Source organism: Protopterus annectens, chromosome 11.part0, assembly GCF_019279795.1.
Source record: "Protopterus annectens isolate FY-2018-M chromosome 11.part0, PAN1.0, whole genome shotgun sequence".
NCBI lineage: Eukaryota > Metazoa > Chordata > Ceratodontiformes > Protopteridae > Protopterus > Protopterus annectens.
This window is the reverse complement of record NC_056745.1, coordinates 695,745,962-695,762,293: the sequence shown is the minus strand read 5'-3', so window position 1 is coordinate 695,762,293 and position 16,332 is coordinate 695,745,962.

Here is a 16,332-nt window from a genome sequence, read left to right as displayed (position 1 = left end):
GTGCATGTATGCGGACAAACTAGATCTGGGGGACTGGTAGTGGTGCATCCTGGGATATAGTAAGCTCAGCCAATAAGAGACTTCATTCTTTGGCATAAGCGTGCCGAGTCGGAGCCGAGGATCGGCTCCGAACCCATCAGTCAGAATGTAGGCGAGATGGATCCCAAACATCTGAAGTTATGGTGAGTACATAACTAAAAGTTATGGTTCCTCCTCCAACAGCCTCGGCACCATTGGAGCCGGTGCTGGTGGAGCCGATGGAGTTTTTCGGGTCGGCCCCGACCCTTACTCCAACCCCGGCTCTCGAGTCGGAGTTCGGTACGCGGACCTCCTCTGTCGGCCCCGGGGGGGACGCTTCGGGACTGATGTTTTTGGTCCCAAGCCTTCCTCTCGGTGCGTCGGCTGCGGGGGTACCGTCTACTGTTGTGGCCACAGAGGTGGGACCTTCCCAGGATTCTGGTGGTCCGGCCTTCAGGGCCATGAGGAGTGCGTTAGCCAAATCTTCTTTGGCTACCTCCACGGTTACTCCAGCACCTTCCCTGCATACGGAGACTGGGTCTTTGGCAGTCCCCCTCTCCTTAGACAGCGGAGCCCCGGGGCCTGAGGTCACCCCCACTGGGGGTTTCCCCCCTCCTGGAGGTCCCTCTGAAGCTTCTTCGGAGGGACCCCCAAGGAAAAGATCGTGCAAGAGGAAGCACGTTGACTCCCCCGATGAGTCTCTCACGTCAGACACTGATCCTTGATGATGCAGAGGGGTCCCCTAAGTCGTCCTCAGATGATGTCTCCTTTGCAGACATCCTGGAAGCCCTCAAACAACGAGGCGGCTGGCAATCCAAACCCCCTTCTGCTGACGAGTCGGTGTTCCTTAAGGCCTTCGGGGCTCAGCCCTCCACCTCCTGGGTGTCTCCGCCCTTCGACAAGCTGCTAGATTTGATCTGTCGAAGGGCGTGGGATCACCCAGACTCTGTGGAACCGGTGCCTGCTCGCCCAAATAAGTTCCTGTCAGCACCCCCAGAAAAGGAGTTTTTGACGAAAGGTGTGGCTGTAGATGCCTTGGTGGTGGCATCTGCTACCCAACAAGATGTAGCAGGGGCTTCGATGTCTGTCCATCCTCCTAATAAGGAGTCTAGGAGCATGGATCGGTACGGTAAGCGCACCCTCAGTTCAGCGGCCTTTACCTTAAGATCCCTGAACTATTTAACGCACTTCACCAGGTTTCAGAGGGATCTGATCAAGGAGCTTTCAGATACCCTCTTGGGTAACCTACCTGAGCAGCTGGCCCAGACGGTTGGCTCTCAGTTGGCTACGCTGTCATCCATATCAAACTCGTCCATGAGGCTCATTTCTTATGCGGCCGAGTAGAGCAGCAGTACAGGTATTGCTCTACGGAGGCAAGCCTGGCTCCGCCTGTGTCATTTTGCGGAAGCCTTCAAGTCTTCCTTTGATGGGTCCTCTTTGTTTGGACCCAGGGTAAAGGACACATTGACCCGCTGCGAGCAAGAAGGTAAGACTCTGACTGCCGTAGGGGCACGATTTTCCACTCCCTTTCGGCCTTACCCCAAGGCTAAAAGAGGAGGGAAAATGTGGTTCCGTAGATCTCAGAAGTCTTATCCCTCACAGCAGGACGATCCCCCTTCTAGAGGCAGAGGAGGGGGAAATTCTTCTGGAAGACGCCGTCCCAGAGGCGGCAGAGGCCCCCGCAACACTGGAGACCGTGAGTCCTTTCGTGGCTCTCAGCCTTTCACAATCCCTGAGGGATTGCCCGACTGTGCAGCTCCGGAGCCAGTCGGGGGTCATTTTTCTTGGCACCTAAAAGCCTGGGAAGGTATCACTCAGGACCGATGGGTGCTTCGAATTATCGCCGGAGGTTACGCCATTCCCTTTTCTCACTCCCCACCTCCGTCCAAGAAAATCCCAGACCCGCCACCCAGTCAACGGGAAATTGCAGCCTTAGAAGTCTCAAAGCTGCTTCAAAAAGGAGTCATCCAACCGGTCCCCGCAGACCAGATCGGATTAGGGACTTATTCAAGATTCTTTTTGGTGCCAAAAAAGACCGGGGACTTGAGGCCCATTTTGGATCTCAGTATTCTAAATCGTTCAGTCAAAAAGTCCAAGTTCCGAATGGTCACCCTACAATCCATTCTTCCACTGCTGGAGAAAGGTGTTTGGATGTGCTCCATAGATCTCAAGGACGCTTATTACCATATCATGGTACATCAAGCGTCCAGGAGACATCTGCGCTTCAGCCTAGGAGACAAGTCATTTTCAGTTCCGCGCGCTGCCCTTTGGTCTCACCACAGCCCCCGGGGTGTTCACCAAATGTTTGGCGGTCGTGACTGCTCACCTGAGAAGTCTAGGATTCCAGGTGTTTCCGTATCTAGACGACTGGCTCCTAACTGCCACCTCCAAGCATCTACTTTTGCAGAGCCTACAAGCCACAATATCACTGGGCACTTCCCTTGGAATCGCCTTCAATTGGCCAAATTCTGTGTTGCTGCCATCTCAACGCATAAGATTCATTGGAGTAGAGATAGACTCAAACCGAATGCGGGTCTATCTTCCTACAGAAAGGATACAAACCATACAGGCTCAAGTTCGAGCCTTACTTCCCAGATCCAAAGCCCCAGCCAGAATGGTCCTGCAGCTATTGGGATCTATGTCCGCCACGGTTCTTCTAGTTCCCCTAGCAAGGTTGCACATGAGAATTCTCCAGTGGCTTCTTTCAACACAGTGGTCCTTTCAGGATCTCCCTCTCAGTCACCTCATATGGATCACGGAAACCTGCAAACGGGACCTTCGCTGGTGGCTGGTGCCCTCCAATCTGGATCAGGGACGACCCTTTGTTCCACCTCCTCCTGTGGCCACTTTGACTACGGACGCCTCCCAGATGGGGTGGGGGGGGCATTCCCTGGGCAGGTCAGTCCAAGGCAAATGGCATTCGGAAGAGAGCCTCCTTCATATCAACATCTTAGAAATGAGGGCGGTGTTTCTGTCCCTACAAGCCCTTCACGATTACCTCCCTCAGGGCGTAATTGCCGTTCACTCCGGCAACATGTTAGTAGTCTGGTACCTGAACAAGCAGGGAGGGACCAGATCCTACCCCCTTTGCAGAGAGGCCATGAGAGTTTGGGAATGGGCAGTGTCGACCAAACGATTTCTAGTGGCAACTCATATCCCTGGCAAGTCCAATGTGATAGCCGACAGACTGAGCAGAACTATCCTCTCTCCACACGAGTGGTCTCTGAACAATATGGTTGCAACTCAGATTTTCAGCAAATGGGGAATTCCTTGTTGCGACCTCTTCGCAACTTCGCAACCCCGCTGAATGCGAAGTGCAAAAAGTTCTTCTCCCTCACCCCGGCTCTGGGGGAGAGCCCTATGGACGCACTAGCCCATCCTTGGCCCACCGGCTTGCTACGCTTTACCCCCAGTTCCCCTCCTTCCCAGAGTGATCCAAAAGGCGTCTCACTTGGGGAGCAAAATGATCTTAGTTGCTCCTTACTGGCCTCGTCAGGTATGGTTCCCCTATCTTCGGAAATATGCACTGGACGGTCCATGGTTCCTGGATCAGATCCCAGACCTATTAGTTCATCAGTCGGGACTACTCCACCAGTCCCTCCTCCACACCTTGAAATTAACAGCTTGGCTCCTCCTCTTCCGACTATAGTCAGGAATCATACCTTAGACCCGGAAGTCATACATATCTTATCTTCGGCCCACAAGTCTTCCACTAAGAAATTGTATACTAGCAAATGGAAGAGATTTGCTATTTGGGCTCAACTCCGATGCCTGGATCCCATCACTATTCCTGTATCGGAAGTCCTGAAATTTCTAACTTCCCTATTCAATCAAGGATCTTCAGTCTCTACCATCAAGGTTCAATTGGCAGCTATTTCCAATTTTCACGAATCTATAAACCCACCTTTAATGAGCAACAGATTGTGTAAGACCTTCATGAAAGGTGCTGCGCTTTTACGACCTCCGATTTCTCATCCTGCTCCTCCATGGGATCTCGATGTGGTGTTACGTGCCTTAACCCCCCCCCCCCCTTCGAACCGGCAGCAACATGCGATTTGAAATTTCTATCATGGAAAACTGCCTTTCTGGTTGCGATTACTTCTGCCAGAAGGGTTTCAGAGCTTCAAGCTTTGTCTGTAAAACCTCCGTACCTGGTTTTTCACAAAGATAGAGTATCTCTCAGGCCAAATCCATCCTTTGTCCCTAAGGTTTGTTCCAGTTTTTGTCTACAACAGTCATTAGAACTTCCAGTTTTCTTTCCAAAGTACTCAAACAAAGCGGAATACATATTCCACACATTAGATGTCCACAGGCAATTGCATTTTTATTTAGATAGGACCAAACAAACAAGGAAAACAGATCAATTGTTTGTATCCTTTTCGGATAATAAATTGGGCAAAGCCGTCACAAAGGTCACTATTGCCAAATGGATCAGGGACTGTATTAGTCAAGCTTATTCCTCTTCTAATAAAGAGCTTACGGCCTCTGTCAAAGCTCACTCTACAAGAGCTATGGCTACTTCAATAGCATTCCATTCTAGGCTTGCCATTAGTGACATTTGTGCTGCAGCTACGTGGTCTTCCCCGCACACTTTCATTTCCCACTACAAATTGGATGTGGCATCTCGGGGGCAAGCTTCATTTGGTTCCACAGTGCTCAGGAGTGTTTTCCAGTGAGCCACCCAGGATTTAGGTGCTAGGGACGCTGTCCCATCAGTACAGAATGTAGGCGAGATAGGATCACATAACATCTTTTAGTTATGTACTTACCATAACTTTAGATGTTTGGGATCCATCTTGCCTACATTCCCAATAACCCACCCTCCTTCCCCCTTCCTTGGAGATCAGAAGAGATCGGACGGTCCGAATCCTATTGTTTCATCTTGAAACATCTGGCAATGTTATATAAACAAGTTATGTATGTTTGCATGAATGCGGACAAACAAGATCTGGGGGATTAGTGGTGGTGCATCCTGGGATAGAGAATAGCTCAGCCAATAAGAGGCTTCGCTCTATAGCATAGCGTGCCGAGTCGGAGCCGAGGGATCGGCTCCGAGCCCATCAGTACAGAATGTAGGCGAGATGGATCCCAAACATCTAAAGTTATGGTAAGTACATAACTAAAAGTTTGGGTCTAAGGCTGAGGAGGTTATTAAAAAGATGGAAGATAAAGCGAAATCTATGCAGACTGTTAAAGATTTCTTACAAGTTCAGCCTCCTAGATTTTCCAGAAATTGGCCTTCCAAAAATTGGTCTTTTCCCATGTCTGACAGGCCTCAAAGGGGAAGATATAGATGCTCCAGAGGTCGGGCTCAGGCCTCTTACAGGTCCAGACAATGGTCTGCTTCATCCCCTAGAAGGGGAGAAGACAGATCTCAATCACAAAGGAAGCAGACCCAATGACTCCCTCTGTTGGGCTACAGGTCCTCCTTGCCTGGAAGCCCCCCTCGGAGGAAAACTTTCTCTTTTCTACCAAAATTGGACACATATTACCCAAGACAAATGGGTTTTAGACGTGATTTTAAGAGGTTACAAGTTCCACTTTCATACGGTCTTTCGGTTGGCCAGATCTGCCAAAACATCAATGGTCAGAGGCCTTAAATCAAGTGGACGCTTTATTGGCCATGAGAGCTATAGAACCTGTTCCCCTTTCAGAAATGGGAAAAGGTTTTTACTCAAGACTATTTCTGGTCCCAAGAAAACAAAACTCATGGAGACCTATTCTGGACCTTTCAGTATTGAACACCTATCTGGAAATTCCAAAATTCAAGATGCTTACTCTACAACAACTCCTTCCAATGCTCTCCCAGGATGCTTGGATGGTGACATTGGACTTAAAGGAAGCCTACTTACACATCCCCATCAGGCAGGAACGCAGAAAATACCTCAGATTCAAGGCAGGTTCGAGGCATTTTCAATTCTCTGTACTGCCCTTTGGCTTATCTACTGCACCCAGAGTCTTTACCAAGTGCCTGGCTCCAGTAGTAGCTTATTGCAGACTCCAAGGGATTCAAATTTACCCCTATCTGGACGACTGCCTTATTCAGGCGGACAGCAAGGACCTTCTACTTCAACACCTGCAGTTTGTTCAACGTCTACTCCTTCTTCTGGGATTTTCAGTGAACACAAAAAAGTCACATCTGATCCCTTCTCAGCAAATGATTTTTTTAGGAGCTCTTCTAAACACAAGCTTGCAAAGAGCCTTCCTCACTCCAGAAAAACAATTACAACTGGCCTCAATTTTCAAGACCTTGGCTACTTTAACTCGGCTCACTGCAAGGAAATTCCTGCAGGCATTGGGCTACATGGCTTCTTGCATCCTGTTGATTCCAAATGCAAGGCTTCATATGAGAAAACTTCAATAGTACCTAAAGAGTGTATGGTCACAGCATTACCACAGTCTGGACACAACAATTCCACTGATTCCCTGCCTCCAAAAAGAATTCCTTTGGTGGTCCAGGGCTTGTGCTTTAAAAGAAGGGAATCCTTTTAATCTGCCTCAACCTTCTCAGATCATAACCACGGACGCTTCGGATTATGCTTGGGGAGCTCATTTTCTAGACATTTGCCAGCAAGGCTCTTGGTCAAAGAAGCATCTTCCCTGGCACATCAACTTGAAGGAAATGTTGGCAGTCCAAAATGCTCTTCTAGCCTTCCAGAATCTTTTACATCCAGGGCCTCTTCTGATTCGTACAGACAACACCACAGCCATGTGGTACATAAACAAGCAAGGGGGCTCTCACTCTTACCCCCTTTGGAGACTAGCCATGAGTTTATGGGACACAGCTCTAAATCTGAATCTGCATCTTCAAGCTCAATTCATTCCAGGAAAACAGAACCTCTTAGCAGACAGCCTAAGCAGAAACCTGTTGGATCCTCACGAATGGATGCTGGACCCCAACTTGTTCAGCAGGATTACTGCAGTTTGGGGTTGTCCTCAGATAGATCTGTTTGCATCCCATCTCAATCATCAGTTACCTCTTTTTTGCACCAGGTCCTTCCACAAAACAGCGTGGAAAGTGGATGCCCTGTCATTCATCTGGAGGAATCTTTCGGGATATGCCTTCCCTCCTCTTCCTCTTCTGCCTCAGGTGTTACTGAAAATAAAACAGGACAAACCAAAGATTATCATTCTGATAGCTCCAAACTGGCCAAGGCAGTTTTGGTATCCAACATTGAAAACACCTATTCTTGGAACCTCCATGGAATTCTACCTCTGATACCTTCTCTTCTGTCCCAGCATCAGGGTCAGATGCTGCACTCTCAAATCAAGACTCTATGCCTGGCAGCTTAGCTCTACAAAGGCCTTTGATTCCTTCTTCTCTTCCCAAACAAGTTTTGGATGTTCTTTTAGAAGCTAGGCGGCCTAGCACTAGAAAATCTTATGCTTCTAAATGGAAAAGATTTTGTATTTGGATGCAGGATCGAGGTTCAGATCCTCTTTTGCCTGATATTTCTTCCATTTTACTTTACCTCTCAGACCTTTTGCTTAAAGGCCTCTCCTTTTCCTCTATAAAAATCCATGCTTCTGCTATCTCGACTCATTTTAACACTGACCCTCCCATTTTTTCTCATCAGCTGGTGAGACAATTTTTGAGAGGAGCTAAGAATTTAAGACCTCCCAGAACTCCTCCTGTTCTTGCTTGGGATCTTAATTATGTCTTGGAGAAACTTACTTTGCCTCCTTTTGAGCCTGCTGCTGCTTCGGATATCAAGTTCTTATCCTGGAAAACAGCTATCTTATTAGCATTGACTTCTGCTAGAAGGGTTTCAGAGTTACAAGCCCTCATGGCTGTGGAACCATATCTTATCTTCCACCAAGACAGAGTTTCTTTGAGGAACAATCCTACATTTATGCCTAAGGTGATTTCAAAAGTGGCTCTAAATCAGACTATTCACCTTCCTACCTTCTTTCCAAATCCTCAAAATAAAGGAGAAAGGATCTTACATTCATTGGACGTACACAGACAACTACGATTTTACCTGGACAAAACTAAAGATTTCAGGAAATCTGATCAATTGCTTATCTCTTATGCCTCCAGTTCTCTAGGTAAGGCTATTTCGAAACAAACTATTTCCAAATGGATTGCTCATGGAATAAGGTTTTGTTACTCTCACCATGGGAAACAGATTCCAGGTATTGTTAGAAGTCATTCTACTAGAGCAGCTGCCACTTCAGCAGCTTTTCTCAGAGGAGTTCCTACCAAGGACATTCTGGAAGCTGCCACTTGGAGTTCAGTGCATACTTTTTCTAAGCACTATAATCTCCCCTTGTATTCTAAGTCTAGGGCAGGCTTTGCCTCTGCTGTTTTGCAGGGCCTTCTAGCTGCCCCTTCTTCTGCATAACCTCCTCCCTCATTCACAGCTTTGGGATTCTACCCTACAGTTATGACTGCAACAGTGAAACGAAGAACATAGTACAGTTGTGTACACCTACCATAAATGTAGATGTTCGAGTGTCTTCACTGTTGCAGTCGGTGTTTCCCTCCCACCAATCCCCTCTATTTTTCACTTGGTATCTCTTCCATTTCCTTTATGGTGTATTTGTGTTTCTATTTGGACACCTTTTGGTTTCTTTGTTGGGGGTTTCTGACATCTGGGGCAAGAAAGGCTGGAGAAGATGGCGTCGGCTGTCAGCTTTATACCTCTACGTTCTGACGTCAGGGTACTTGCTGGTACAGCCGACGCCGGACCCAGACTTTGGAATTCTGGCCGACCTCGGACTGCCTGCCGGCAGGAGCACCCTACAGTTATGACTACAACAGTGAAGACACTCGAACATCTACATTTATGGTAGGTGTACACAACTGTACTTTCTTCCCTTCTTAGAGGAAGGTGATTGGATGTGCTCTCTTGACTTTCAAGATGCGTATTATCACATAAAGGTGGACAAAAGCTCCAGAATGTTTCTGTGCTTTTGGCTAGGAGTCAGTCATTTCCAATTCACAGTGCTACCTTGTGGTCTTACCACAGCCCCCAGGGTGTTCATCAAATGCATGGCAGCAGTTGCAGCACACTTGAGGCTGTTTGGATTCCGAGTGTTTCATTACCTAAACGACTGGCTTCTCACCACTTCCACAAGGCATCTACTGCTACAAACTACGGACTTCATTCTGGAATTATCCCAACAATTGGGCATCACGGTCAGTCATGCAAAACCTCAACTAACCCCTTCTCAGGACATGGAATTCGTTGGAGCGCGCCTCAACACTGTATCTTGTGTGGCACTGCTTTCCCTGTACAGGTTGCAAAAAATGCAGTCACAGGTTCATCCTCTCCTTTGCTCAAACAAAATACCAGCTCAGCAGATTCTGCAGGCTTTGTGCTCCACGGCAGTGGCTATTGCATTAGTTCCATTGGCTATATTTCACATGAGGCCCCTTCAGTGGTTACTTGCAAACTAGTGGTCTGTTTTAACCCACCCCATGAATCATTTAGTTTTCATATCCAGCAGATGCAAAAGTGACCTATCCTGGTGGATGCAGTCTGAGGAGATTCTTCCGGGCTGTCCCTTTGCTCCCCCACAGCCCAAGGCTATAGTGACCATGGATGCTGCCCAGATGTGGTGGGGGGTGGCACTATCTTGGGAAGACAGTTCAAGGCACTTGGTCCCCCTCCGAGGCCAATCTGCATATCAGAGTCCTAGAGCTGAGGGCATTGCTTTTGGCGTTCCGAGCATTTCACTCTGCTTTACCTCAAGGGATGATAGCTATTCAATCAGACAACATGTCAGAAGTCTGGTACATCAACAAACAGGGGGAACCAAGTCCTACCCACTGTGTCGAGAAGCCCTCCGTGTGTGCAGTGAGCCATGACTTCCAACCATTTTCTGACCGCAACGCACATTCCGGGGAGTTCAAATGTGATAGCAGACAAACTGAGCAGATGCATCCTTATGCCTCACGAGTGGTCTTTGAACTCGAGTAGCGCAGAAGATCTTTCTTTGCTGGGACCAGCCTTGCTGTGACCTGTTGCTTCACCCCTGAAAAACAAGTGCAGAAGCTACTTTGCCCTAATTCCCCCTCAGGGAAAGATCAACAACACAGATGGAACGTTATGGTAAAACATAACTTCTTTTTTTTTTTTTAAGGGCTCAAGCAACACCCACTGGGAGTTAAAGGTGCACACTCAAAACAGCTGTACTGGAGTTTTACAGATGGATTCAATTTTTTCCTGATACTGAGATTTGTTTGTTGGGCTGTGGTCAGATTTTGCAACATTTCACTGGAACTCAAATTTAAATAGTTTGGTTTGACTTGCTTTATTTATCTAACAAATTCTACATTACAGTTATGCAAGTTTATTTTTATATAGTACAATTAACCATCATTGATTATCTTGGCAGGTTCTACTTGCTGAACTCCATTTTTTGATGGTATTCTTTCAGTACAGTCCGTTTTTGCAGCACACAAATAAGCACCTAAATAAATTTGAACTATGGATTCATCTTTTTCTACTAGGCCATTGTTTTTCTTTTGAGAAGAAGACATATCATAGAATAAGGAAGGCGTCTGGGTGCCAGATGTTCTTGCCTCCCATGGTTGTTTCAACTAAATCTCCAAGGAGAGTAACTTCACTAGTTAAGTAGTTGTGGTGTTAACTGTTCCACAGTACTGATTATGGGAGGCCAGTTCTGTGAGTCTGCCCTAGCTTTGAGAGCTATAAAGACAGACCTCTGGTCTCTAGATGGAACCATGAATGGGTTATGCCTTGAGCTGTTATGTCCTCACTGAATAACAGATGATCTGAAGTAGGAGAATTCATTTGTCAGCAACCTGTGGGTATGGATCCTTTATCGGATCTGAACCGGCATGGTTTATCCAGCTATGGATCCGAGCTCCTAGCTCCTCCCCTCACCCATAATGCCCTGCTCTCCCTACATGACCTCAGATCTAGTTTGCCGCGCATGGTGACAGCTGGATTTTCCTGAGCTAAGTGATTTTTCTTGTGAAAAATCGATTTTTGTTAGTTTAAATTTAATATCTGTGTGAAAGTTTTAGGTTTCCTATATATTTTATCTTTTTGGGCTTAATTTACTTTACTTTTTTTACCCTCCCCTCGCTGGTGTGTAGTAGTGTGTGTGAGTTGTCTTTGGGGCCTTGTGTGAGTGTGTAGTTTTTTTTTTTGTACTTTGCTTTACTTTTTGTTTTGTTGTTAAAAAAAAAAACAAAAAAAACAGCAGTATGTCTGAGGCCCCAAAGCCTATTTTCTCTAAATGCTCCGAGTGTGGCCATAAGCTATCCCCTGCTGATGGCCACACTCGGTGCGTCCGATGCCTTGGGGTTGAACACCTCACCTCTGGGTGTTCAATCTGTGCAGGGTTCAACCCCAGGGCATTGAAGGAGCGGAGGTCAAAGCCGGTCTTGGCGGGACTCTTGCCCCCGGACTCGGCTTCGGCCCCCGCCCCATTGGTGGTTACTGCTCCGGCAGTTCCTGCCTTGCCTGCTCCCCCTCCTCCTTCCAGGATTCAAACTCCCTCTAAGGGTTTGGAGGAGAGGGAAGCCAGGAAGAAGGACCGGAGAGAGAAGCACCACAAGCGGCTGGCCGAGACCTCCGTCTCGGCCCCGCCGGCTAAGCGGGCTTCTCCTCCGGCCTCTCTGGCTGCTGGCTCTCCTCCTCCTCGGCTCCGGTCTCCTTGCTTTCACCGGAGCCTGAGGATGAGGAGACCCAACCTCCTTCAAGGCTATCGAGGTGGCACTCAAGGCCTACCTCGGTGGCCTCTTCGAGGTCTACCTACAGCCTCTCCGATGCTGATCTGGACCGGGGGGAGCTCAACCCCATTTTTCAAGCCCATAGCTCCTTCTCCGACCCGCTACCCAGGTTCGGAGCGCTCGGAGCCGGGCAGCCTCAGAGCCGGGGGTGGGTCGGCGCCGACAGTACTGGGTACTTCGAATCCGACCCTGCCCTCGAGTTTGTCGGATCCGACCTCTCGGAGCCTTGGCCCGAGCTTCGGATCCGAGGGACTCAGTGTGCCTTCAGCGCCGTCCCTATCGGAGCGCACTGTTCCCTCAAATCCGAGGGGCTCGGCGCTGGCTCCAATCCACTCATCGGATCTGAGGGGGAGCCGACTTTCAGATCCTGTTGTCGAGGCTGGCTCCCCTCGGCTTTTGATGTGGTGGAGAGGGCACTGTTGAGGGCATCCGGACCCCCGGCCCTTGCTTCGGCTCCATCCCGCACTCCATCTGCTCTGGGCCAGGCTTCCATCACCCGGCCACTGGGACAGCCCGCTTCACTGCCCCAAGCAGTCCCCTTGGATCTGGACATTGCTGGTGAGGGCTCCTCGGACAGCCCCCCCCCGAGGAAGCACCTCGCAAGCATACGTGTAAGGAGGCACATAGACTCCCCCGAGTCTTTAACTGAAGACATTGACTTGGAGGAAGGGGAAGGCTCCCCAAGATCACCCCTGAGGATGCCTCGTTTGGAGACATCATGGAAATGTTACGGATCAGAGGTGGGTGGTCTGCCCCAAAGTCTTCCTCGGACGAGTCCGTGTTCTTGGAGGCATTTGAAGCGGGCCCGTCTACCTCTTGGGTGTCCCCTCCTGCCGACCCCCTGGTGGACCTTATTACCACCAGGGGGTGGAAGGAACCGGACACCGTGGAGCCAATCCCCAAGAGGCCCGATAGGATCCTTAGCCCCCCTGCTAACCGTGCCCACTGGAGCAAGGGAACCCCGGTAGATGCCATGTTGTCGGCAGCAGCCACTAAGAGGGAACTCACCCAGGAGAGTCCCTCAGTCCATCCCCCGAGCAAGGAGTCTCGGATGATGGACCGTTTGGGGAAGCGAATGTTTAGTTCAGCGACCTTCTCGGTGAGGGCGCTCAACTATTTGGCACATGTCATTAGGTTGCAGCGCAATCTTATCAAGGAATACGCTGCATCCCCCCCAGAGTCCATGTTGGAGGAGGACAAACTTATGCACTCCACCCGTATGGCCACTCTTCGTTCTGTGACCAACACCTCTATGCGGTTACTTTCCCACGCTACCGAGGGAGCCACTAGAGCTGCAGGAGCGGGCCTAGTCACACGACGGCAGGCCTGGCTCCGCCACTGCGATTTTACGGAGCCCTTCAAGGCGTCATTCGCGAACGCCCCCTTTGATGGTTCTGCCCTTTTTGGCAAGACGGTTCGCGACACCTTGGTTCAGAACGAGAAGGACGGGAAGACGCTGTCTGCCGTCGGAGTCCGCTTCTCTGTGCTCCAGAGGCCCTACTCTAGGAACCAAAAGGGCCAGAAGAAGATGTGGTTCCAGAAGTCGCAGCACTCCCAACCTGCTTCGGACAACCAGTCCTTCCGTGGCAGAGGAGGACAGGGAGGACGCCGCCCTAGGGGCAGAGGGGCTCCCAGGAACTTTGGGTCCAGGGAACCTTTCTCTGAACGGCCCACGCAGCAACCCTGAGGGGTTGCCCGACTGCTCCACTCTGGAGGCAGTCGGGGGATGTTTCTCAGAGCACCTAGCGGCATGGGAGTCCATTACATCGGACCACTGGGTACTCCAGATTATATCCGGAGGTTACAAGATCCCCTTTCTTCATGTCCCAAAGTTAAAAACCCTCCTCGATGTCCCACCCGATCAGAGGGAGGCCGCTTCAGCAGAAATTGGCCATCTGCTGAGAAAAAGAGCCATCCAGCCCGTCCCCCCAGACCAGATCGGATCAGGGTTCTACTCCAGGTTCTTTTTAGTGCCAAAAAAAACGGGGGACCTAAGACCCATACTGGACCTGTCCCTATTATACCTGGCAGTTCCCAAAGAGAAGTTCCGGATGGTCACTTTGCAATCCATCCTCCCCCTTCTAGGGGAGAATCACTGGATGTGCTCTATAGACCTCAAGGATGCGTACTACCACATTCTGATGGACAGACGATCCAGGAGGTTTCTTCGCTTCCGGCTGGGAGCCAGTCACTACCAGTTCAGGGTCCTTCCCTTTGGTCTCACCACAGCCTCCAGGGTGTTCACCAAAGTATTAGCAGTGGTTGCGGCCCACCTGAGGCTTCAGGGGGTGCAGTTCTTTCCGTACCTAGACGACTGGCTTCTCACCACCCCAACAAGGCATCTACTCTCTTTGGCAAGAGACTCCTTTCTTCGTCTAGCTCCCTGGCTAGGCATCACGGTAAACATAGCATAGTCCAACCTGGTCCCTACTCAGATAATAGATTTCATAGGAGCCAGGTTAGACACAACAAATTTAAGAGCCTTTCTCACAACCGACAGAGTTCGGAATCTATGACTCCAGGTGCGGGCCATCCTTCACTCCAGCTCAACACCTGCGGAATTGATCCTGAGGGCGCTAGGGTCTATGGCGGCAGCGATTACTCTTCTTCCGCTCGCCCGCTTGAACATGCGGGTACTTCAGTGGACACTTCAGGTGCAATGGTCATTTCTCTCTCTCCCCCTGTATCATCCCATTGCAATCAGCAAGGCTTGCGAGCGGTCTCTCTTGTGTTGGCTCCATTCCCCGGACCTCCACAGGGGCCGCCCCTTTTGTGCATCTCCCCCTCTTGCCACAGTGACCACGGACGCTTCCCGCCTCGGGTGGGGGGGGCATTTTGCAGGCCGGATGGTCCAAGGCACGTGGAGCGATTCAGAGACCTCCCTGCATATCAGTGTTCTGGAAATGAGGGCGGTGCTCTTGGCGTTGCAAGCACTTCAAGCCCTCCTTCCCCTGGGAACAATTGCGATTCAATCAGACAACATGTCGGTGGTCTGGTACATCAACAAACGGGGGAAATAGGTCTTACCCTTTATGTCGAGAAGCCATGAGAGTGTGGAAATGGGCGATCTCCACCAACCGCTTTCTCATCGCAACGCATATTCCGGGTCGGACCAACATCCTAGCGGACAAGCTCAGTCGCACCATTCTCTCCCCGTACGAGTGGTCTCTCAATTTTCAAGTAGCGAAACGTATCTTCGCACAGTGGGGGACTCCCTGTTGCGATCTCTTTGCTTCTCCCTTAAACGCCAAGTGCGATAGTTTTTTCGCTTTAATCCCCCCTCCAGGGGATTCTCCGAGAGACGCTCTGGTGCATGCTTGGCCTCCCGGTCTTCTTTACGCATACCCCCCTCTACCTCTGATGCTTCAAGTACTTCAGAAAGCCTCTCGGTTGGGGTGCAAAATGATCCTCATTGCCCCGTTCTGGCCTCGACAGATCTGGTTCCCTTACCTAAGGTCTCATTCAGTGAATCCACCTTGGATTCTAGATCCCATTCTGGATCTGATATCACACCCATCGAACCTACCAACTCCGAACCTGGACAACCTGAAGTTGACTGCTTGGCTGCTCCAGTTCCACTCCTAATCAGGACTCCCGGTATCTCGTCCCCAGTTAAGGCCATTCTGGTGGTGGCCCACAAGCCCTCTACCAGAAAAATTTACCGCAGTTAATGGAAGCGTTTCTCCATTTGGGCAGAGCGGCAAGGCCTAGATCCTTTCACGGTTCCCCTTCCTTTGGTTCTAGATTTCCTTACTACTCTCTTTAATGATGGCGCCAGTAGTTCTATGGTCAAAGTTCAGCTGGCGGCCATATCTCATTACCATGTTGGTCATGACTCAGGGTCTCTTATGTCAGCTAAGTTATGCAAAACCTTCCTAAAAGGCACCTTTTTGCTCAGACCCCCTGTCAAAGAAACTGTTCCCCCGTGGGATCTTTCCTTGGTACTTCAGGCCTTGACCGCTCCTCCCTTCGAACCTGCGGCCACAGTCGATCTTAAATTCTTGTCCTTTAAGACTGCTTTTTTGGTAGCCATTACTTCGGCTAAGAGAGTTTCTGAGCTTTAGGCCCTGTCCATGAAACCGCCTTATTTGATCTTTCATCCGGACCGGGTGTGCCTCAGGATCAATCCCTCCTTTCTTTCTAAAGTAGCTTCGGAAGCTAACATTAATCAGTCCATCAACCTCCCTGTTTTCTTTCCTAAGTATCAAAACAAAGGCGAATACAAGCTGCGTTCCTTGGATGTTCACAGGCAGCTTCGTTTTTACCTTCATAGGACAGCTGGTCATAGGCAATCAGACCAGTTGTTCATTTCTTTTGCCAAATTCAATCTGGGTAAACCAATTTCCAAAGTTTCTTTGTCACGCTGGATTTCTCAGTGTATTCTGTTGGCGTACCAAGCCTCTGGGAGGCCCACACTGGAGGGAGTCCATGCTCATTCGACCCGGTCTGTCTCTACTTCAGCGGCCTTTAAATCTAGGGTTCCTCTGGATGACATTTGTTCAGCAGCCACTTGGGCTTCATCTCATATCTTTATTACTCATTACAAGCTGGACGTCACTTCTAGAGGTAGAGCATCCTTTGGCTCCGCGGTGCTCCAGAATATC